The 26,085-nt window shown below is 38.8% G+C and overlaps 2 protein-coding genes and 2 long non-coding RNA genes across 9 annotated transcripts in view; 2 read left to right on the top strand and 2 right to left on the bottom strand.

Annotated features, from left to right (window-relative positions):
* LOC134672789 (RNA-binding protein lark) overlaps positions 1–26,085 on the bottom strand; it is a 529,293-nt gene that overhangs the window by 431,657 nt on the left and 71,551 nt on the right. The gene's annotated exons all lie outside the window — the stretch shown is intronic.
* The window catches only part of LOC134672785 (bone morphogenetic protein receptor type-1B), a 123,563-nt gene that overhangs the window by 33,874 nt on the left and 63,604 nt on the right, over positions 1–26,085 (top strand). The gene's annotated exons all lie outside the window — the stretch shown is intronic.
* LOC134672675 (uncharacterized) lies at positions 1,909–2,983 on the top strand. Its single transcript, XR_010099367.1, has 2 exons — positions 1,909–2,276; positions 2,727–2,983. It is a non-coding gene; the product is annotated as an uncharacterized LOC134672675 (long non-coding RNA).
* Positions 2,685–4,029, bottom strand: LOC134672674 (uncharacterized). Its single transcript, XR_010099366.1, has 2 exons — positions 3,437–4,029; positions 2,685–2,840 (listed from the first exon to the last, which is right to left on the bottom strand). It is a non-coding gene; the product is annotated as an uncharacterized LOC134672674 (long non-coding RNA).

Here is a 26,085-nt window from a genome sequence, read left to right as displayed (position 1 = left end):
AAACGTTTATTAGGGGTTTCTTAACTAATAAGCAGATTAGACCCGTTATGTTGGCATCTTGGCACATCATAGACAAAAATATGGCTGAACATTAATTAAAAAAAAAAGTTTGACAGCAGCACTAGCGGTAAATCATAAAATCCTGAACAATACGATGCACAATTTTGACCAGTTTTCTGGGTTATTATATATTAAAATAGCCTCTGCATCACAAAAACAAATAAATAATATTGCACGGCCGGAAGTTTTACGAAACTCGGTAAGCAACCACCTATATCATAGTCTGATAATCAGATATGTTACGAGTAAAGTTCATTGCAAGATTTGCAAGCAATATTGATAAAACTATGTGTTATTGCTTATAGTTTCAATATATTGTGGAATGAGGGAAAGAGGGCAGTTGCACATCTCAAGTCAAGAATTCTGCCTGCGCGCCATCGCCACCGTAATACCACGGATTCCAACACATTTTGTTCTGGTGGCGAAACACAAACGATATTGACACTATTCATATCAAATGATCGGTGAAGATAAATCAGGTGAGCAAGATTTGGTTATTCATTTCTTAACCCTTTGACCGCCGTTGTCCGGTATAGAAGACAACGATAGAACGATACGCTGGCGCCGTCGTCTTGTATACAAGACACAAATTAAACCACTGAGTTAATGTGAAAATAATAACAATTGCAATTTCATTTACACTCGTGTTCATATTTAAGGTCTTTGTTTTTTCATTTATTTGCTTTTTAAGCTGCTATATAAATCCCTTCTTTTATAATAAGGCATTTAAAAAAATTGCTCCAATTTTCAACATTTTTCATGTTCCTCGTCGCCGTTGTCTTGTATAAAAGACAGCTAGGGATGGGAATGTTAACTCGATATGGGAATTTTTAAAGTAAATATAAAGTCAGAAATATGTTTTTATCTAAGTATTTGAACACTTGTTAATCGCCAATTTTTTTCAACGAATAGTAGGTAACTACTTACTAGAATACGTAGAACGAGAGTCAGATAGGCATAACTATATTTAAAGTTCAGGTAGCTTCTTTAGCTCTATAAAGTAGAGTCAGACAAGTAAATTTGCCATTGTAGATTGTGGACTATTTAATTGCAGAAGAGATAAATAAAAAAAATAATTGATGTTATTTTATAGCTTAGTGGGAAGGGATACACCGCAGCGACCGCTTCGCACAAGTGTGGTACAGGGACATACCTGTTTATCAGACTTTACTTTTATTGTTATAACATTGAAGTTAATGTGTATTTTTTTTGTAACAAGTCGTTGAACGTTTTTTTGGTAGAGTTTACCTATAGATTAATGTAAACCAAACTGAAATTATAATGATAGATTCTAATTCCGGAATAATATCTTCACTCATTAAAAATTCAACCCACGTGTAATTTTCACTAAAACAGTTCCGGTATATTGACTTTATCGACACATGATGCGCAGCTTTAACGTTACGCCAATAAAGTTTACGTACCGACAAGCGCTTACGCCGTTGACCTAGAGACTATTATTACTTGATCCGCGCGGAAACAGTCCTTGTCGGTCTGCATTGCGGGCAGTCCATGGGCGCCGTTGTCTTGTATAAAAGACTTCTCGTACAGCCTAGTGCGGCGATATCACGTCTTGAATCGACATTGTTTAGTGGTTGTTTTTTATGTTAAATCCCTATATTTTAAACATTTTCGGGTGTAAAACATATGTTTAATTTTGGCAATTTGGAATGAAATTAAAACAGGATAAGAACAAAGCTAAATTAAAAAGATTTTTACCATAATATTGTAAATATCGATATCACTATTTGCAATCCCTAAACTTTTTATTAGTTGTTTACTTAAAATTTGCTCTGGCGTGTGAGTGAGCGTCTTTGCGGACTAGGTCCGGCGGCCAAAAGGTTGTAGTATTTTTATGAACATACCTCGACACCCAAAAAATTATGGCCTCTTCATTTTTAATTTGACGTACTATCGGTGTTTTTTAGAAGAGCAGAGCTAACTAAGCTAGTTAGGAGCTGTTTATAATTAGAATTAGTGAATAACATACTTAACCAACCACACGATGGAACCAATTTATCAGTGAAGTGGTGATTTATCTTAAAAACCTTTTTTGTTCGCCTAGGGCGCAGAGTTAAAGATAAGCGCTTATATATGCAACTTGACAATGACAATGTTTGCAGTGAAACATCTCAGCCAATAGCCGCATTAAAAGGCAAACTGCACAATTCATAATGAGGCAGAAATGTTCATTATTCACAGGAGTGTCGCTGTTGGTAGGTTATATAATTTTAAATCAACAAAGATATCAATATGATTTTTACATAAGGTACTTATCAATCATAACACACCATTGTAGGTTAATTATTTGTTTAAAAGTATATTAGCGTTTCAATTCATAACTTTGTTATTATTGTATAATTTCATTTTATCAAACTACAATTACCGGTAAGAAACAGTGTCTGTAGGTACGCTAGGTAGAAGTATGTATGAACAAAACAGACATGTATGTAATTCTTTAGTTTTGCTGTGAGATAGCTATGGTATTGACAAACAACAACAGAATCTCTGCCTGGATGGAGATCCATTATTCCATATAGTTACCACAACAATATGGAAATTATTCCATATTGCCATATCCATTAGGATGTTTTACTTAAGCTTAAAATAAAAGATGATATAGGTTGATTCAATGAGTATATTAATTGAAACTGTGTTCTTTTCAGGTTGTGAGTATTCCATCATCAGCTATTTGTCCGGAGCTGGCTACACAATCCGGAGGCCACACTCTTCTGGCATCTAACCGGCCTGCACACCGCCATCAAATGAAGTTGGTTGTACTGAAATAAAGAAAAAATATTAACTAGTTTAATGATTGTCAAATGTAATAAAATTGTTTTATTTAAGTGGGTTGTTTGATTTCCCTAAATTAACACATGAAATATGTTGATATGTTATAATAAAAATCTCAGTTAAAAACTCATGAACTTGTTTTATTTATCTATCACAATGTAAAAAATTAACTCTGCTCAGTGTGGACTTCAACACAGAACTCAAGTATGCTAGCATTAATACCAATTAACCGAGTACACCCTTCTTTCATAGCAAATAGCACCACACAGCATTCAGTGCAGCGGCAGCATTAACAGTGCCTAGAAATCCAACCAAAGTAGGCCAACCACAGTTTATGTTTTTCATAGTGATAATGATAATACACCTACAAATTGGAATATGATATGTCCCACAACAAAGGTACCTATATACCTGCCCATATTATTCAATTAAGTATCTTCAGTATTGCTGTGCCCTTACAGGTTGCTATGTAATATGTGCGCAATTAATACTTTTTAGTTAGAGCTTGAGAATACCGTGATCTTATAATAAATCAGCGTTTTATGGCAGGTAATGAGTATGAAACAAAAGTAGGTATACTCACTTCTTTGCGCTGTAGGAGTTCCGGGAGTAGTTTTCATTCTTTTATGATAGGTATATAGGTTGGTGAGGTGCTTTATCCGACGCCGGTGCCCCAGTCGTAGAAGTCTAGTCTTATGGTATAACAGTTCGTATCGCATAAATTGCTTGCATCTTGATGAATGCGACATACAATCGTGCAAACAACTCCTAGCAAAGGCACAATATCTAGGTTTCCCGCTATTTGCGCACTATATCTAGGTATGTTATGGTTTATCTCCTTATTTACACATATTAAACCACTCATTTATTAAATTTAGACGTTTTTTAAACAAAAAGAACACCCAAATCACTAAATTACGATACAAGTCTCATCGACGTTTGCACTAATTTGTGAAATGCTGTCTTGTCAAAATCAGCTGTTTTGTGACCGCCATCTTGTATTTTAGGGATAATAAACAGATAAAGAAGGGTCCACGGCTCCATAACTTTCCGAGGATTTAATAAAGAGATGATCAACTGTTTAGCGCTAAAAAGTGTTTATGAATCACGTTTTGTGACATCCGGTTATCAGCAACTGATGATCAATGCTCTAACTGTTTATGAATACGGCTGTTAATGTTTAACTTGACCTTAGCTGGGCGCGTGAGCCATAGAGATTAGACATTCATAATGTAAAATATATATAAAACCAATGGTTATTAATGAGGAATATACGGTAAATTCTCTGCAAAAGAAATAAAAGGTTCTTATGTTTAATTCATAAGTAAAGCTTTTAAATTTACACGGGAAGTCATTTTTCCATTATTTCGATCACCATAGTACAACATTATTATGAACTTTTATATATCAAATAATAATTGATAAGGTGCTTCGCTTTTAATATACTGTCAAACTGTTCAATATTACTTGACAATTAAACATGATTATTATGCATATGTGAATTTACATATTACGATAATGAATAATTCATAAGAAAGTCCCATTTATTTGAATGTCAATTCCAATATAAGTTATAAAGTTACAAAAATAAAATATATAGTTTTATTTAATGAGGCTTCAGAAAACGGTTCTTAATTTGTCTCACATTAATTATTTACGAATATCTCGATCTAGTAAAGTAAAATGGTATTATAAATAATATGCAAGATAAACTGTATTCTATATACCCACACTTTATTGTGTCCAGGGTTTTATACGTGAATTATAACAAAAATAATATTTTCCTTGTGACTAACGAATTAATTTATTAATAAGTCTTATTTTCGTAAAGCCAGAATAATTTTAATAATAAACATACTCCAAGCATACATACATAATTACATGCATTAATTGTCGAATATGATGTAATTAGTATTATCATTAATTATTTAGATATGTCCGAAGCAATAACGAATTAGGGTAACAAAATGCACCGTAATACCTATTAGACTTGTTTCTGAAAAAAAAAACACGGCTATAGCTGGAAATTAAATATTTTGTATCAACTACAATAATAAACTTGTTGGTTCAGATAAAACCTGTTGAAAAAAAAAACAAACATAATATTTCTTAGTCACTTGGCAACATGAATATTATTCGATCTAGATTCGCTAAGACTGTTATAATAACCAAATACTTTTTAAAATAAATCACAATGTAGATATTCATCATTCATATGGAATAATCAATTGATGTTTAAATCCATTTTATGTGATGAGGAATTTGTTCTCGTAATGAAGTTATGAACTTCTGTGATAAAATTATTCATTCGTTCATTTAAATTTACAAAACCTAACGGCTACTTAGTTTATGTTCTTATACCTACTTGATGGATCTTTAATGGCTATATTTGTGACCTAAGGCGTGTAAATAGTTCAAATGAGGATTAGTCGGTCGCATTCATATAAAATATAAAACTTTGACTGTTGATAATAGCAGGTTAAAGGACAATAAAACTACCTCTAAAATAAGATTAATTTCTTATCAATCAAACTCTTCAAACTGGTTCAGTCATAAATATCTTTAAAAAAAAATCGTTGGAAACAGGTAACGTTCGAAGTAATATCAAAAGTTTAATTAAAAGGAAATTATCATATAACCTAATACTGAAACTTCGCTTAATCGTGTGCACTTGTGTTTATTACGTTTATTAAATTAAAACGTGTTATTTTGAATCAACATATTATATCATCAGATAATCAGTGGCCCAAACAAAAAAAAAACATAATCTGTCACTTATATTATTATTATCAAGATGTTTTTATATCTCGGCATAATTATGATTGCATTCATGTCAACTAAGGGCTGGGCCCGAAGATATAAAATCAGAACCATGCATTCTTTATAGAGATGTGACACTTATGTCCTATTTTCATTATTAAACTTTACTGCGCAATACATGATATAGTGAACTATGGACTATTTTAATTGCAAATATTATAATAATTAATACAAATCAGGTACAATATTTGGTAGTCATGTCGTTTATATACTAAAATATTTGAAACGTGAAAAATAAATTCATAACATGCTTAAATCGATATAACGATTAAAATATAAAGATGAATAATAATAAAATAAATCAATGAAATAAAACCACGAGTCTTATGCATTCAATAATAATTTATAAAAAAAGGAAGTGTTAATTTCATATACCTAAAGAAAGTCTTAAAAGTTTCAGAACGACCCAGGAGCGTCCAGGTGAAAGGGCAGGGTTTGGTATTCCATTACCACCCAGGAGTGCCCAGGTAAGAGGGTCGGGGTGTGGAATCACTTCCGACCCAGGAGTGCCTAGGTGAGATGGCCAGGGTGATGACATTCCTGTTCCTTAGCAGTACTAAGGTGCTTCTACGCAGAAATACGATCGTTGACTACACCGCAGAGTCTTAGAATGCTGGCTTCATGGCAAGCGAAGCTGCGGCTAGTAGCGGCGCGAGATCCGGTGCCCCGTGTTACGCAGCATCAGCGTGGTTGGTGGCATCTGCATCGTGGACAGCTTCAGGTGTGTCGGCGGCACTATCGCAGTGGGCAGAGCTTGCGTGGTCGGTGGCACCATTGCAGTTAATGAGAACGTGGCGTCGGTTAGGCAGACGGCGCAACCCGCGGTGACGCAACTATGTTCTGTTGGTGAAGTGATCCGTGTATAGCGGTTTGAATATTTACGTGTAAAAGTGAATAGTGTTGTGTACGTATATTATATTTCTTGAGCATAGATATTGAAATTTCACAAGTGTTAAAGAAAATTTAATAATGCTAGATTGCGTAATCTTACTATTACATAATGAATTTTCTGTTGTTTAATATTTTATTATGTTTCTGCAGGTCGAACTAATTAAATTTATTCGTTTCTATGATGACATATAGTTTCTTCAACCTTTATAACAGACTTGTGAAAATTCTTCGAAAACCATAATTTGAACGATTAATAATATGTATTATGTTTTGGTATCGGCCACCTATTTCCTAATTATCATTAATTATCATTTTATTAATGCCTAATAATTAACGATAATACACATTATAATTATAATCCTATTAATAGTAGATATCGTGCTATCATGAGTGCACATGAGTATTACATGTTTGTAATTTTATTTTCTCTTGTTACTTATTATTATTTAATATGCATATTATGTGCATAAATATCTTTCACATAGTAATATTGGATCAGTGAATCTTGGTTTGTTTTAATGTATACATTTTAATTTAATTCATTATTTTCATAAATAAAATTGATCTTTTGTTTTTATCATTTTAACTATTTTATTTTAAGGTTTGGCGAAGGGTCTCGCCTCGAACAGGATGGCCGAGCTGTAAGGATCATTATTTATTAATAGCTTATATTTTGATCATTCTTACTTTTGGTTATGATTAATTTATAAAAGAGTATCAATTGACTCATACTTGTCACTGGTTCCCGCCATGTTGAATTATTATAAAAGGTGGGTACCTCAGTGACAAGTGGCCAGTTCGAGTACGGACAAGTTAGAGTGAAGACGTCTTGAATAATTTATTGTAAATTGATTGTTATTATGTTTGTAACAAATGAATAAAGTTAAAATATTGGTACAAGTAATAGTTTTCATCATCAACCCGGTAATAGTCCAACACTCGAATATGCAAAAGTGATAGAGAGGCAGATAACGATTTTCGATATTGGCGGTAGGACCTCTGGTTCCTGTACTGACTTTATAGGAAACCAGTATCGATATCGATATCACACCCTTCTGTGACATACCTTAGCCCTTCTAAATGACGTAGACTCCGCAAGTGTCCGCACCGTAGCTAATTCCCGGTCGTGACCATGCACCTTCTAATTTAAACACATTCCGCCGCTATCAGTCTGTCGTTGGTCCGCAGTAAAGCTGTCAATGCGCTACGAATGGCGGCTTATGATAAACTGGGTATGTTGCACGATTTAGCTAGCGAGGGATTCTTGACCCATCTTTTACGTTCCACACGGGTCGCAGATTTAAATCTAAAGTAAGTACTTACAGATATAGTGCATAATTATTTTCCATCGTTTTTTCATGGATACTTACGAATTTGCTATTTCAATCCTCGGTGCAAAGGTACTGAGGTTGACTGAAGTAGCATGACAAATACGAACGTTTCCGAAAAAATACGATGGTAAACAATTATACACTACATCTGTACCGGCTGTTATGTCTCTAGAGTCAGTTTATTTGGCGTATTTTCATAGGAATTTCACGTTTATGGTGGTACCTTCACACCTTGTCACGTGTCAAATCGGTGTAGAGTTGGATTAGACGGACTCTTACGTTATTACACGATCGCTAACTTATTATTGACAACGCGAATCGTATTTTTTTAATCATACATACTATCCTAGGCTCAAACCAAAATACGACCGAAATCATATTACCATCTCTTTCACTCCTGCTACGACAAAGCAAGTGTGAACGAGAAGTTTTACGACCCGTTGTCAGTTTGGTTTGCTTATAGTATACCTAGGTTGGCTATATATTCACTTTTGATACTCATAATCACTATATTCACAACTGAGATTAATCTCGTGACACCTCGAGCGATAAGCCATTTACATGAAGGGCGTACATGAACGCACACATACATGTACCTACTAATATAACATCCAACAAATCACCATCAATTAAAATAAGGTGAGCGATTCCATCTAGCGTTAACATCCGTCATTTTATTCCGATTATAATATACTTGCACTGGACACCGCACAAGCGTGATTAGCGATTTGGCACGGGGGAGACGTGGGATTCAGACCGCCATTTGCAAAATGAGCTGCATTTATGTATCACTGCATTTTTTATCCGTCGCGAACGTAAAGTGCTCTTCAAGTGTCCACTCTGTATTCGCTGGACCGCAAATACGCTGTATAGCATTGAGGAGCTTTTACTGAAAGTTTTTTATAAAGTGGAGGTCCTCATCAATACAACTTTTTTTTTAAAGGGTAGATTCCTTAGTTGATAACCATATAAGATAGGTAATTATGTAATTAACATTCACTCCCCATATGCCCCAAGACGGAAAGTCAGCCATCATATCACTAATAGCCATGTCCGTCCCCTCATCTATTCTTTCCGCATTCTAAACATACGTTAATAATCATGCAAATTAAGAAAAACATGCTTTTAAAAGTATTCTCTCCTTAGAATACCTACATAAGTACGGCAGTTTCCACCCTTTCAAATCCTTATAAACACTAGAAAGCGCTGTGTCCTTTTAACCGCTGACTGAATAAAACAAACCATGATTAAAGAATAAAATAATTTGGCCAAGTCCGAGATAGCTCGAGGCATTTAGTGTTCCGTACGGCTCCCATCAGTTTGGCATTGACATAAACGATATCGTGAACGTAATTTACTTCCTATAGGTATATCTCTTTTGCACTAATATGTCAGTACGAGCGAGATGCATAGAAAGTAAATTACGTTCACGCCCACGGTAGCGTTTATGTCAATGCCAAACTGATGGTAGCCGTACTGCTCGCATCGTTACATTTTACAGAGGTTGTTTGCCTGTTTTTAGGATACCGTATTCAACTACACACACAGAACAATAGTACAAAGTGTCTAAGTGCGAAGGCCGAAGGCCGAGCTTTAGCAAAATGTCATCGCTTTAGCACAGAGCAATAGTACAAGTGTCTAAATGTGAAGGCCAAAGGCCGACCTCCGCGTAGCCCGAAGGCCCGAAGCGTCCAGGATGTCAGTGCTTTAACACAGATCAATAGTACAAGTGTCTAAATGCGAAAGCCGAAGGCCGAGCTCCGCGTGGGGCCGAAGGCCCGAAGCGTCCAGGATGTTAGTACTTAAACACAGAACAATAGTATAAGTATCTAAATGCGAAGGCCGAAAGCCGAGCTCCGCGTAGGGCCGAAGGCCCGAAGCGTCCAGGCTGTCAGTTCTGTGTTTAACCACTGACATCTTGCAGGCGTCGGGCCTTCGGCCCTACGCGGAGCTCGGCCTCCGGCCTTCGCATTTAGACACTTGTATTAATTACCTGTGTTTAGAACTGACCTCCTGGATGCTTCGGGCTTTCGGCCCAATGCAACTTCAGCCTTTGGATCTTGCGACTTAGACACTTGTACTTAAAAATACTTGGAATAGTTACGGGAGGCGCGCGTCTGTCGGACGCTTCGGATCTTCGAATCGCTCCTTCGGCCTTTGCATTTAGGTAGATTCTTGTACTATTGCTTTGTGTTTGAATACCGAAGTCGAGCATCTCGCGAATGCTTGATGTATTATAATAATTTAGAGTAAGGCCAAGCGCGCACCACGATTTTTTGTCCTGCGATAATTTTGTCGCAGAAATGCAACGTATGTGTTTATATGTTAGTGCGCGCATATGCGACAAAAAAATCGCAGCGATTTTTAAATTGTGATTTGTCACATTTTTCCGCGATTGTTCGCGACGCGATTGTCGCAAAGTGAATTGCAGCATGCGGAGTTGTATGGCCCCGCGCGCACTATGATAATAAAATCGCACCCCGGCCGGACCTCAGTCGGCATTTCGCTCTCCAAACCCCAACATCTCGGCACCTGCATCTCCAATGGAGTCTCAAAATGAGACGCTAGATGTTGACCATTTAATTATGGAAATAGACGGGGATCACCTTTGTGTTATAAATGCTCAAAGTCATACAGCAATCGCATATTAAAGACACGTTTCATGACAAGCGACTGGTCGACTTTTTCATTTTCATCGCAGTGCGCGCAGTGAATTTTCTGCGATATATTACAGCGCGATTCTAAAATCGTGTCGCAAAAATTCATATCGTGGTGCGCGCTTGGCCTATAATACCTTAAAATGTATACTCCTTCAATTTCAATTTAGAACTCATTATTATTTTTTATTTGATTTTGTTTCTAGTTCTATGCCATATATATGTATAGACTTTAATATTATTTAGAACTGCTAAAAAACAAGATCGGCTTACTTTAAATATTTCGTCAATTTTACCTTTGTTTCTAAAAACTGTGATATTTAACTGTCATATACTATTAATGTCTTCCAAACAGAGGCGTAGCTAGAGGATATGGCGCCCGGGGCAGGCACCGAATTTGCGCCCCCCCCTCCCTCCTAACGAAAGGTCTTGTGCATTTTGGCGCCCCCCCGTTGGACGGCGCCCGGGGCACGTGCCCCCTCCAACCCCCCCCTAGTTACGCCACTGCTTCCAAAATTATTTCGTAACAGGACTGAGGACTGAGGGGCTACCGCGTAAACCGAAATTCGCAATTTGCGGGGATCTTTCTCTTTTACTCCAATGAAGGCGTAATTAGAGTGACAGAGAAAAATGCTCGCAATTTGCGAACTTCTATTTTCGCGGTTATAGCCCTGAATCTTGTTGCTCACCGATCCGTTCAAAAATATACATAAGTACTGAATATAATTAATAGATATTATAATTATACAATTAATACAGAAATGTAATGGTACTTAATGAAAAGGAATATTGTGTATATTGTTTCGACGAATCAGATACTCTCAATAAAATCTATACATGTGACCAAAGCTGTTCATAAATATTAAATGACTTTATTATCTCTATACGCCTTACTAACTATATGTGTCCTATTGTGGAAAAAAAAAACATAACGACAGTCAAGAACGGAATTCTTAATTTGAATTTTTCAGATTTTTGAGATGCCTAGTCCATTGCTTGCAAAGCCCGTTCGAAATTGAAACTTATTTGCAATATAATAAGGTCGTATTTTGTAGATATCTCTCAAACTTATAGTAGGCTATTGAGATAAAATTAAATATCCCACAAAAATAAGCAAGCAGAATTAAACTTTGTGTCAAAGTCATAAGTCATAAATTTCAATGCCAAAGTTTTAACTAAGGATGTTTCTCGCCTAATATGAATTGACCAGTGTAAGCATCAGTTAGCTAGCCCTAAGCAACCAAAGGTCAAGCTGCAGTTGAAAAACTAGTAAAGATAAAGTTAAGCTGATAATTTTCCCGCCGTCTCCATGCTTCTTTAAGTTGGGTATTGACTGGTCAGCTGCCTGTTAGCTATAGTTTTCGCGAAAATCGCCAGGACAGAGGTGAAAATTTTTGTATGAAAACTTGCAACTTTAAATGCATTTTTTGACGAAACTATTGCAGTCTAAAATGAAGTCAAAATCAGTCCATCGACTCAATTTTTTGCAAGCTTTCTAATGGTACCCCACACGATTCTTACAAATGAAAAAAGTTTCAGCCTACCCCTCTCAACCCCCTAAATTTCCCCCTTTAATAAGAAATAAGCAGTTTTGACTTATTCACAATATGAGTAGTGGTAATTGCTATAACTGTTCCAAATTTTAGGTATCTATGTCAAACGGTCTCTGAGAAAAACGTATTAAACTGATTTGCAAGACCGAAGTGATCCCATAAGTGTTCCGTAAACAAAGTTTTGTACGGAACACTAAAAAGAATGAAAATATGCATAAATTTTGAGTTGAGACCGCGCTCTTAGCTTTTTTAGTTTCCGCAACTCGCCAATCAAACATCTAAAAATGCTGGTTTAATTTTAATTACTACTATTAAATGCCATAATAAACTCCGACACTAAGCGCCACTTGCACCATCCCTCTAACCCTGGGTTAACCGGTTAAAACATCAAGCCAGTGTCAAATTGTACTGGTAACCATGGTAACTCCAGGTTTAACCGGTTAACCCCGTGTTAGTGGGATGGTGCAAGTGGCACTAAGTAAACTGCTTGCCCGTTCATGCAAAACGGTACTTTTTGCCCGTTTGTATGCGTGTCCGTATTTACAAGTAATATGCCGATGATTACGATGGCCGATGTCGGTGATAGATGGGAGGAGTGGCTTGAATCTTGATTAAATGATTCGGCCCGATATTGATTCGCGCATATTGATCAGTGTCATGATGGAGTTAATCGTTTCCTAAAAGATTGATTAGTTAGTTTTAAGTAACCTTCTTAGCAATGACGGGAGCTATCTAATGTCATAATAATTTAATTATCAATTAATCATTAAACATACATACATGGATACAATAAAAAATACATCATTAAACTAATTTATCAAATATATTAGTAAAAAAAATTCGGCGCTGTCTTCATACTTATAATTGGACATAAATCATAATGTTGCGAAAAGGATCCATCTTTAAAACTTGTCATTTCAATGAATGACTTTTCTTTTTGATATTAAAAAATTGTGGATTGGATCCTTTTTCCTAAATGACGTCCATTTATCAAGACACCAAAACCTATCTTCGATACAAATTATCCCAAGAAGGAGACATTTCCAAGAGTGTTAATGTCAAAATCGTTCTTTACTTCAATATTTTCTAAATATTGTATTCTTAGAGAATATAACCAACGGAGTGGTCATTAACGTTCCCCTCTGTCAAAAAAAGGCGGCCAATGGTCAACCACATGTCAAACACATGTATGGACTGACGTTTATCTGACATGGCTATGTTGACGTTACGTATACATTTGATGTGCCCCTCCCCCGCAAAAAACGGCAGACTATTTTGTACCGAAAATTATAGACATGGCGTCTCCGTTGGTTATATCCTCTAAGATTGTATTAGTAATGTAGCACTTTTCTCATACGCTTCCAGAAACTATTGCGCGGGTGACACAAAGCTTGCAATAAACAGCCAGACATGTAATACCCATACTTAGTCTGCGATCTGTCGGTATCTTACGATTCTTAAGTATTTTTAGAGCCAAACAATAATACGGCATACGTAGAAAGACGATCCGGCCCGTCGGCAGTTCAAAGAGATTGTACACAGTCTGGAGGTTCCATGAACTCAGCAATGCGCCTAACATTGTAACCCCTGTAAATATGTCATTAGCATAAATAGTAATGGGGTTTCAAAGAACCCGATTCTGCCGGCGTTTCTTAGGTAAAATGGTGAACGCAAAATGGAAACTTGTGTCTAAAAATTTTGGCAGAATTTGGAATGTTGGGAAAAGGATGCTGTTATGTGTTAGATTGTAGTTCAAAATCAATTTAGTACAATCTTCTTTCTTTGTTAGTTTTAAAGGATTATAGGTTTGTACATACAACCTTTTCAGATGATTATTTTCTGGACAGGATGGGTGAAGGCTTTTTAATATCTGACACAACTAGATATTAAATTTTTATTTTCATTTAATTTTGCTATGGAACCAACACAGACTTGACGCAATGAGTCTGTAATGATTCGGGTTCTTGAATTCGATGTTAGATAAAACAATTGGTGACAGTTAACTTTATATTATATTTATTGAATACAACTAAAACCTTAAATATTAAAATATAGTGAAATAGACACAGTGTACGATATTGCTAAAATAACTAAGAGATTCTCGTCAAGGACCAGGGGTTACACAAAAGTATAAATCATAAAAACTAATATTAATGAAGATAAAAAGTAAAACACTAAATGTAAACAAAAACAAAAAAATAAAAAAAGAAACAAAAAGAGTTCGCTTTCGTAGAAGCGAACCGGGATCACTTGCTCAGCAGCCAAGCGCTCCAGCCTCAAGCCCAAATCGTCTCGTGACAACTGTAGCGAAATTATGGATGGTATTCTCAGCAATGCTATTCCGGGAGTTTTTTTATAATTTCCATAAATTATTATCCCGACAGAAAGGGCGTTCCCGTATGCTGTGAACAAGGTGTCGCACAGTGAGTGTGAATAACACTTTTATATTTAAAAACTTCTATAATCACAGAGTGACATCAATTAAGCTAAATGATCAGCCGGTACACTTACCCCGTGACTATCTCTGGCACTCACACGCACAAATATCACAACAAACTCCCACCGATACTTATTATGGCGTAATATGTCCGTAAAACTTCGTGTTTTAATTAATCGCCGTCTTATTAACGGCGTAACATTTCCTTTGTCTCTGTTATTTTTTCATTTTGCCGGTCGTCCGTGTTTTTTCGCGACACCCTCAATTTCCAGAACTAAATTCCCGTGTCACTTGTTTACTGTTGTCAACCCGCTGACAACTAGTCTACTGCTAGTTGCGGAAAGATGGCGTTACTATGTAATATGTGACTTATGCCGCTACTACTTGCCGTGATGCGTACGCGTATATAGCGCATGCATCACATATCCCCTCACCTCTGAAGAATCCGACTGGATTCACCCAATGCGTTTTAAATCGCTAACGTGCCAGGTTCCCAAATTTTTCCCTTTAAGACCTTGAAGTCTATAGACATCGTTGGAAACCTTATTCGCAATGACAGCTTTTTCAAATTTAGGTGCTAACTTGCCCATAAAGCTTTTGTCCGCACATGACAGATGTTTGGTACGCTTCAACACGAGATCACCTTCTTTATAGTCACACGTCCGTCGCCGGAGGTTGTAACGCCTGGCATTGGCTTCATAAGATTTCGTCATGTTTTCGCGAACATCTTCATATATTTTGTTACGTAGGTTAAGGTTTCTCTGAAACCGCTCTTGGTTAATAATTATGTGATCGTTAGGCTCAAAGTTATACGCTTTCGACCTTTGTATCGCCGTCTCCCGACCAAAAAAAAGATAGGCCGGAGTTCTTTCCGTCACTTCATGTACAGCCGTGTTCACTGCGTGGGAAATGTGAGATATATACCTATCCCATTCTCTGTGATTATCTTCAACATAGGAGGCGATCGCCACTCCAATCACCTTATTCACACGCTCAGTTGGATTTGCTTGCGGGTGGTAATACGGTGTATACCAAAGTTTTGCTCCATAGCCGGACACTAGGTCTTTGAATTCGTTCGACACGAACTGTTTCCCATTGTCACAAATTATCACATCAGGTACGCCGTACACTAAGAATATTTTTTCTTCTAAAATACGCGAAATTGCTGATGCCTTTCCATTTCTTAAAGGGAATAAAAAACAAAATTTGCTAAACCAGCACGTAATGACCAAAAGCATGGTATTGCCGCTCTTTGACCTTGGAAAGGGCCCCATCAGGTCCATAGAGACCATTTGGAAAGGCTCTGTTACTTCTCGCTGTCTGCCCATTAAACCAGACGGTTTCATCTGGGAATACTTGTACTTTGCGCACACTTCACATTTCCGTACATGGTCTTTAACATCTTTGATTAACGTCGGCCAGAAGTAGTGCTGCCTGACTCGATTTACAGACTTCTTAAGAGCGCTCTTACAAGAAAAGTCGAAATAATGCAAAATTGATGATACTAGTCGACGAAATTCAGGACTTTGTGCTCATTATTAGAAACAATGAGTACTTGTTCCAGTAAAAACGTCTTCTTATCTTTTTAAATATCGTTGTAAATATTAGAAAAAGGACTTATTAAATTAGTAATGATTTTTTTTCTGATGCTTGTTTCCGAAAAACCGCGTGAAGCACTGAACGGCAAGCTCTTATTTGGAAATGTTGAGAAGTTTACTCTGCTAAATCTGGCTATTTTGTATTACTAATACCCTGTACTTTAGGCATATCAAACGATATTTTTCCTACATACCTTTGAGAAAGAGAAAATCAAAGTAAAACAAACTCAATTTTCTCTCCGAAACAAGTGTCAATTTCTACGAAAATCTACTTAATATCGAAGTCATTTTCATACTCAAGCAATCTGCAACGTTTGCTTATACTGTTGGTATACATTAGTGTTTATGAAATTCTACTATAATTTTTTGGCAATTTTTTGAAAACTACTCTATATTACCGATGACGCGCGCTCGCCAGCTCAGTGCCGCGGCAGAGCTTGTACAGGCAGGACGTGTGTCGGTCGGCTCCGCACATTTTCAACGGCGACGACGAGGTTTTTTATCATTGTGTGCGGCGGGCGCCGTGTAAAACGCTATACTGTGTGCGTGTAAACCGCAACGAGAGACTTTGATCCTAGCACTGTTTTTATAGTATTATAATTTATAATGGTACAGTTTAATAAACTACCGGACAGGATTAAAAATATTTGAAACGACCTGACATTCTATATGTATTTATTTGACTCAAGATAGTACTCAGGGTCTGATGATGGAGCCGAAAGGTGGTCACCGGTACCAATCAACCATGCAACTAAACCACTTCGTGTTTGGGCTCGTTTGATTCGGCTCAACAAGATCTTTGACACAAGATAGTACTCAGGGTCTGATGATGGAGCCGGAAGGTGGTCACCGGTACCAATCAACCATGCAACTAAACCACTTCGTGTTTGGGCTCGTTTGATTCGTCTCAACAAGATCTTTGACACAAAATAGTACTCAGGGTCTGATGATGGAGCCGGAAGGTGGTCACCGTTACCAATCAACCATGCAACTAAACCACTTCGTGTTTAGGCTCGTTTTATTCGTCTTAAGAAGATCTTTGACACAAAATAGTACTCAGGGTCTGATGATGGAGCCGAAAGGTGGTCACCGGTACCAATCAACCATGCAACTAAACCACTTCGTGTTTTGGGCTCGTTTAATTCGGCTCAACAAGATCTTTGACTTAAGATAGTACTCAGGGTCTGATGATGGAGCCGGAAGGTGGTCACCAGTACCAATCAACCATGCAACTAAACCACTTCGTGTTTAGGCTCGTTTTATTCGTCTCAACAAGATCTTTGACACAAGATAGTACTCAGGGTCTGATGATGGAGCCGGAATGTGGTCACCTTTACTAATTAATCAACCATGCAACTAGTCCATGATTAGTCTCAACAAGATCTTTGACACTGAAGATACACAAGGTTTGATTATGGAGCTGAAAGGTGGCCACGGGTACCAGTCTATCATGTAACTGAACCACTTCGTGTTTAGGCACGTTTTATTCATCTCAACAAGATCTTTGACACAAGATAGTACTCAGGATCTGATGATGAAGCTCGAAGGTGGCGACGGGTACCTGTCTATCATGCAGTGTTGGCATCAATCTGAACTAAATCAATCCGGATTGATCAATTGAATTGACGCGTCAATCCGAATTGACCAATCCGAATTGATCAATTCGAATTGATTTAATTCTGATTCCTGATCTGATCCGATTGAATCAATTGGAATTAACGCATCAATCCTCAATTCGGATTAAATCAATTCTCAATCTAGATTAACCCCTTCCCCTTCCCTAAGATAAGAAAGGGTCCCTTTCCCTTCCTTAAGATTAGTTTTCAAAGGTGTCCTTTTTAGGGACTTACTTACTGGACTCAAAGTCGATATCTGAGGTTCCCAGAGGTTCGAAAACGTGTTCCTGATGTCAGTATTGACTGATGTCCCTTTTAGGGACATTTTTCGAAATTGGCCAATTACGTTCATATTCGTAATCGATGTCGACCATAGGTCCCGAAAAATGTTTCTGACGTCAGTATTGAAGGATGTCCCTTCCATTTCGGGACATTTTTTTAAATTGATCGTTGGCACTTTAAAATGATATCTGAGATTTCCAAAGCTTCCGTAACATGTTTCCGACGGCAATACAGACGGAGTTTCCTTTTTTTCTGGACATTTATGGGACATTTCTTTCAATTAACCGATTGCGTTCAAAATGGATATCTGAGGTGCCCAAAGGTTTCGAAACATGTTTCTGACGGCAATACCGAAAAATGACCTTTTTTCAGCAGGGTGGCGTAATGCAGGTAGTAAAGTAAGTACGCGGCTAAAGTGTAGAATCTAAATATTGCCGTTGAAACCAAATTTGGACCTCAGAAATCGATTTTGAATGCAATCAGTCACTTTCAAAGAATGTCACTAAAATGTCCCAAAACAGGACACCTTTCAATATTGCAGTTGAAAAAATGTTTAGAAACCTCTGTTTGCCTCAGATATCGATTTTAAACGCAATCGGGTAATTTCTAGAAATGTCCCAAAAAAGGACATCTCTCAATATTTCCCTCGGAAACAAGTTTCGAAATCTTTGGGCACCTCAGATATCGATTTTGAACGCGGTTAATTTCAAGGAAAGTCCCGAAAATGTTCCAAAAAGGACATCCTTCATATAGCCGTCGGAAACATGTTTCGGAACCTTTGGTAAACTCAGACAGCGCTTTTGAACGCATTTGGTCAGTTTCACAAAAATGGCCTAAATAAAAAGGACATTAGGTAGGTACATACAAAGTAATCGTCAATCCGAATTGACGATTGAGGATTGACCGATCAATTCGAATTAACGATTAGTAATCGTCAATCTTCAATCAGTAGATTTAGAATTAGTTTCGTCAATCGTCAATTCGAATTGATCGGTCAATTCTCAATCGTCAATTGTCAATTCGAATTGATTTTTTGCCAACACTGCTATCATGTAACTGAACCACTTCATGTTTGGGCTCGTTTGATTCGTCTCAACAAGACCTTGGATACAAGTTAGTACTCAGGGTCTGATGATGGAGCTGGACTGTGGCCACGGGTACCAGTCTACCATGTAACTGAACCACTTCGTGTTTGGGCTCGTTTGATTCGTCGCAACAAGATCTTTGACACAAGATACTACTCAGGGTCTGATGATGGAGCTCGAAGGTGGCGACGGGTACCAGTCTATCACATAACTGAACCACTTCGTGTTTGGGCTTCGTGTTTGGGCTTCGTGTTTGGTTTATCACCTAGTGTCAAAGATCTTGTTGAGATGAATCAAACGAGCCTAAACACGAAGTGGTTTAGTTGCATGGTTGATTGGTACCGGGACCACCTTCCAGCTCCATCATCAGACTCTGAGTATCACCTAGTGTCAAAGATCTTGTTGAGACTAATCAAACGAGCCTAAACATGAAGTGGTTTAGTTGCATGGTTGATTAGTACCGGTGACCACCTTCCGGCTCCATCATCAGACTCTGAGTATCACCTAGTGTCAAAGATCTTGTTGAGACTAGTCCAACGAGCCTAAACATGAAGTGGTTTAGTTGCATGGTTGATTGGTACCGGTAACCAACTTCCAGCTCCATCATCAGACTCTGAGTATCACCTATATAGTGTCAAAGATCTTGTTGAGATGAATAAAACGAGCCTAAACACGATGTGGTTTAGTTGTATGGTTGATTGGTCATGGTGACCACCTTCCAGCTCCATCATCAGACCCTGAGTACTGTCTTGTGTCAAAGATCTTGTTGAGACGAATCAAACGAGCCCAAACACGAAATTGTTTAGTTACATGAGAGACTGGTACCCGTGGCCACCTTCCAGCTCCATCATCAGACCGTGTGTCTTCAGTGTCAAAGATCTTGTTGAGACGAATCAAACGAGCCCAAACACGAAGTGGTTTAGTTACATGATAGACTGGTACCCGTGGCCACCTTCCAGCTCCATCATCAGACCCTGTGTATCTTCAGTTTCTTGTAACTTGTTTCTTGTAAATAAGCGAGTACCTATAATTTCTTTCGAGTAATATACGTTCATAAGTACGAGTATGGGGCTATTCATAAAGTACGTCGTTTCAAATGGGAGGAGGGGGGGAGGGGGTCTGGACATCGGATGATGGTAGCATGACGTAGGAGGAAACAGAGTCATCCGAAGCATGATTTTTGGATGATTTGAGGGATGGGGGGGGTCAAAAATAGATGACGTAATTTATGAACAGCCCCTATGTACATTTGCACTGCATTTAGTATTTTCGTACTTACCAAATAACAGTTTTAGGACTTAATAAGTTAAGTACAGTTAGTGTTGTTATGGTTGATTTCAATATGCTTCGCGAAGGATCAAGAATGTTTAATCCATCATTGTAGTGCGAGTGTGGTAGAAGGGATCGGAATACTGAGCTCGCACGGCCTGCCGCAGCGCGTAAAATACCTAAACTTGCTCAACCCCGAAATGTAATAGCACTCTTAACACCCAAATGTCCTGCAGTCGGATCATCATGACATTCTCTCATAACCTGTTGTCTAAGTTTCTCTGGTATGACAAGCTTCCAATCGTAATTTTCGTCTGGGAATTGTTTTAGCTTGACACATCTCCATAGCTGTCCTTGGTTGATCTCCCACTCTGGTCCACTAGTCCCCCCGATGACTTTGGCCTCTTCCGACCTGTACCAGTCGTCCTTATCTTGTGGCGTAATTTCCAGAAGGTCGATATCCTCCGTAATAGCTCTCGACAAGGCATCAGGCACAGTGTTAAACTTTCCTTTGCGATGGACAATTTCGTAATCGAATTGCTGTAAGCGCATGGCCCACCTCGCTAGTCGACCATGAGGGTCCTTATTGCGATGCAACCACTGGAGAGCGCTATGGTCCGAGATGACCTTGAAATGAGTTCCTTCAATATAAGGGCGAAACTGTTCAACCGCATGCAGGACACTTAACAGCTCTCGCTCGGATGCCGAATACCTACATTCCCTTTCCGTCAATTTCCTACTAGTGTAAGCGATGGGTGTTTCCATACCCTCAATTTCTTGAATTAACACTCCACCAGTGCCCCTATTGGAAGCATCACACTGAACCGAAAAGGATTTTGTGAAATCCGGTACTCTTAGCACTGGTGCAGAGGTGAGAGCCGTTTTCAGACTAAGGAATGCCTGTTGCGCTTCCGCGTTCCACAGAATCTGCTTTCCCTTCTTTCCTCCTTTCGTCAAGTCATGCAGTGGGGCCGCCACAATGGCAAAGTTTGGGACGAAGCGCCGATACCAGCTGGTCAAGCCAATGAAGCGCTTCAACTCTGAATAAGTAGAGGGCCTAGGATAATCCAGAATGGCTCTAACCTTGTCTGGATCTGTTCGAAGTCCCTCCTTGTCGACGATATACCCTAAATACTTCAGGGATGGTCTCGCGAAAGCACACTTATCAAGATTTATGGTCAGACCTGCCTCTTTCAGCTTGTCCTTTACAAGGGCCAGCGACGATAAATGCTCTTCAAAATTACCATTACAAACCACTATATCGTCCAGATAGGTAAATATTTTACCTTCACACTCGGGTGGAAACAGCCGATCCATCAGGCGCTGTTGAGTTTGAGAAGCGTTGCAGAGGCCGAAAGGCATGACCTTAAATTGATAAAGACCCTTACCCGCGAGGCCAAAAGCAGTTTTTTCTTTACTAGAGTCTTCTAAAGGTATCTGCCAAAACGCAGAACGTAAATCGATAGTTGACAAAAACTGCGCGTTCTTTAAGCTGTCTAAAATAGTTGTCACCCTCGGCAACGGGTAAGAGTCCTTTACTGTCACTTTATTTAATTGACGGCTGTCAAGACACAACCGATTTTTACCCGATGCCTTTTTTACTAACAGAATTGGAGAACGCCAAGAGCTGAATGAAGGTTCAATTACGTCGTCATCGAGCATATCCTGAATCTCCTTCTCCAGTTCCCTCATAATAGGCGGAGCGAAAGGATACTGTCGCTGGCTGGTAGGTAAGCTATCTCCTGTGTCAATCCTATGACTAATAAGCGATGTCCTCCCTAATCCCTTTCCTATGTCCCTACCCATCTCTTCCAGTAGAATACCTAAACGCTGTTTCTGGCTGTCATTTAACTCCTCTCGCGAAACCACTGAACTTACAACTGCTATTTCCGATATTTCCGTAGCCAACTTCTGCTCCGCCACTGTCAACCCAAAGGCGTCCCAAAAACTAATACCTAACACGATTTCATGTTTTGAAGGGTCCATGACAAAAAAGGGAACCACCCTGAGCTCTCCTCGAAACTGTATCGGCAGATGGACTACAGTATCAATCGTAAGAACGGATGCATCAGCCATAGATATATCCTGCACGGGCACCTTTTGTGCCGTCAAACCTAGGCTTGTCATTTTAGCGCAAAAGTCCGGAGAGATTACCGAAATTGCGGCTCCGCAGTCCAATAGAGCCAGGAATTGCTGGTTCAAAATCCTTATATCCGCATAGTACCGTCTATCCCTATCACTGCGCTGTATGTTGCAAACTTCGCCAGTCCTAAAATATCTAGAGACAGTATTTAGCCATTGCTGCCAGTCATCCGGTACAGAATGACTTACTTTTGCGGGGTCGAATCGGCAGGCATCGACTCCGACTGACCGTTTCCCTCATTCGCCTTACCGCAAGGACACTTCTGTACAGTATTTCCAAAACGGCCGCATTTATAACAGAAGAGCCGTTGCCTTGGTAAGTTGCACTCCCTAAATCTGTGACCCGGACTCCTGCAATTCCAGCACTTCGACTGCGCAGATCTACCGACAACTTTATTGTCTATAGCTGCCACATCTTTGTGCTCCTGCTGCATGGCACTCAAGGTACCCTTGTACGCTAAATCACGCTCCAGAGACAAGTTATCCGTGGTTGGCTCCTTAAACCCTTCACAACGAATCTTGGTTCGTTCAATCACCCTTAGTACTGACGTCAATCCTGCTACCGAATCAAAAGTGTCACGGCAAATTTCTTTCTGGTAGTAAGGCTGTAGGTTCTTCCTTAGAATCACCAACTTTGGTGATTCCGTAAGCGGCATGGGTAAACGGTTAAACATATTCTGCATGATTGATAAATATATGACAACCCTCTCCTGCTTACTTTGAGTTCGCCGCTTAATTTCCTCCAAGAGCTCATCCTGATAATTTGGTGCCTGGAAAGTATCAACCAGGAGGTCCACCAGCTCCGACCAATTAGAAACCACACCCCTGTTTGCTCTAAACCATATGAGAGCTTCATCTTCAAACAGATCAACGGCATAACGAAACAAATCATCGTCGTCTGCATTACGAGCCTCTTTGAGCTCCGCAACCCTCTCTAGAAATGCATTGATGCTCACAGTGTCCCTACCGCTAAACTTGACCCCCCAATCTTTGATTGGGACTAACTTCCTCCTTTGACATTCCGGATCCCATGTCGACGATCTCTGTAATCCCTGCGAAACCGAAGCAACCTTCGGAACTTCACCCCGACTTCCCGATTGTACTTCCTTATGAGTATTGCCCTTCTCGAAGCTGGCACGACTTGCTATAGCTGCCGGTGCGGAACAAGATCCAGTGCCCGGTGGAACCACTGCGTCACCCTCACGGCGTTGATGGCCTCCAATTACTTTTGACCCCGATTTGCTAGAAGGCTGTCCTATTCCTAAACTTCCTAATATCTTCACCGCTTCCTCCCCCAATGTCCTGTGTAACATGGCCTTGTCCTGCTCCGAGATGACGGCCTCGTCCTCTGCCTCCTGCTCCTTCAGCCCCTCTAATGACACCACAGCTTCATCAATATCCTCAAGCAAATCCAAGTGACTTTCCGTGTCAGCTACATCTAAGGGTACTATCAACTTTGCGCGGTTAGCCAGATGTGTCAACCGAGACTGTAACCGCCTGATCAGTGCAAGATCTGGGCTGTCTGACAACTCCGAAATAAGTGTTACCAGAGATGACAGTTTGTTCCTGCAAACGAGAATTTCCTTACCCGGATCTTCAAGACATCCAGCGGGAACTTTAATAGAGATAGAGGCTTCCCCGGATACCTCCCGTTTTAACATTGCCCGAAGAAATTTTCGCATAGTCGCTACAGTTTCACAATCCGAGACACCCCGGCATGCCAACTCAAACTCCAGCTCATCCTTATGCAGGGCGTTGACGTCCATTATCTCTTTAACTCTAATCTCTAACTTAATACTAACAAAGCAAAACCTGTTACAAAAATAACTTTTGCTGCCAACTGTCACCACGGACTGATCTAAACCACCGAATACCTGTTAGGCGCCAATGTAATGATTCGGGTTCTTGAATTCGATGTTAGATAAAACAATTGGTGACAGTTAACTTTATATTATATTTATTGAATACAACTAAAACCTTAAATATTAAAATATAGTGAAATAGACACAGTGTACGATATTGCTAAAATAACTAAGAGATTCTCGTCAAGGACCAGGGGTTACACAAAAGTATAAATCATAAAAACTAATATTAATGAAGATAAAAAGTAAAACACTAAATGTAAACAAAAACAAAAAAATAAAAAAAGAAACAAAAAGAGTTCGCTTTCGTAGAAGCGAACCGGGATCACTTGCTCAGCAGCCAAGCGCTCCAGCCTCAAGCCCAAATCGTCTCGTGACAACTGTAGCGAAATTATGGATGGTATTCTCAGCAATGCTATTCCGGGAGTTTTTTTATAATTTCCATAAATTATTATCCCGACAGAAAGGGCGTTCCCGTATGCTGTGAACAAGGTGTCGCACAGTGAGTGTGAATAACACTTTTATATTTAACCCTTTGACCGCCGTTGTCCGGTATAGAAGACAACGATAGAACGATACGCTGGCGCCGTCGTCTTGTATACAAGACACAAATTCAACCACTGAGTTAATGGGAAAATAATAACAATTGCAATTTCATTTACACTCGTGTTCATATTTAAGGTCTTTGTTTTTTCATTTATTTGCTTTTTAAGCCGCTATATAAATCCCTTCTTTTATAATAAGGCATTTAAAAAAATTGCTCCAATTTTCAACATTTTTCATGTTCCTCGTCGCCGTTGTCTTGTATAAAAGACAGCTAGGGATGGGAATGTTAACTCGATATGGGAATTTTTAAAGTAAATATAAAGTCAGAAATATGTTTTTATCTAAATATTTGAACACTTGTTAATCGCCAATTTTTTTCAACGAGTAGTAGGTATAACTACTTACGAGTACTAGAATACGTAGAACGAGAGTCAGATAGGCATAACTATATTTAAAGTTCAGGCAGCTTCTTTAGTTCTATAAACTAGAGTCAGACAAGTAAATTTGCCCTTGTAGATTGTGGACTATTTAATTGCAGAAGAGATAAATAAAAAAAATAATTGATGTTCTTTTATAGCTTAGTGGGAAGGGATACACCGCAGCGACCGCTTCGCACAAGAGTGGTACAGGGACATACCTGTTTATCAGACTTTAGTTTTTTGTTATAACATTGAAGTTAATGTGTAATTTTTTTATAACAAGTCGTTGAACGTTTTTTTGATAAGAGTTTGCCTATATTAATGTAAACCAAACTGAAATTTAATTATAGATTCTAATTCCGGAATAATATCTTCACTCATTAAAAATTCAACCCACGTGTAATTTTCACTAAAACAGTTCCGGTATATTGACTTTATCGACACATGATGCGCAGCTTTAACGTTACGCCAATAAAGTTTACGTACCGACAAGCGCTTACGCCGTTGACCTAGAGACTATTATTACTTGATCCGCGCGGAAACAGTCCTTGTCGATCTGCACTGCGGGCAGTCCATGCGCGCCGTTGTCTTGTATAAAAGACTTCTCGTACAGCCTAGTGCGGCGATATCACGTCTTGAATCGACATTGTTTAGTGGTTGTTTTTTATGTTAAATCCCTATATTTTAGACATTTTCGGGTGTAAAACATATGTTTAATTTTGGC

The sequence above is a fragment of the Cydia fagiglandana genome, chromosome 17 (genome assembly GCF_963556715.1).
Source record: "Cydia fagiglandana chromosome 17, ilCydFagi1.1, whole genome shotgun sequence".
NCBI lineage: Eukaryota > Metazoa > Arthropoda > Insecta > Lepidoptera > Tortricidae > Cydia > Cydia fagiglandana.
The sequence above is the reverse complement of the archived record's forward strand: the minus strand, read 5'-3'. Positions and strand labels throughout refer to the sequence as shown.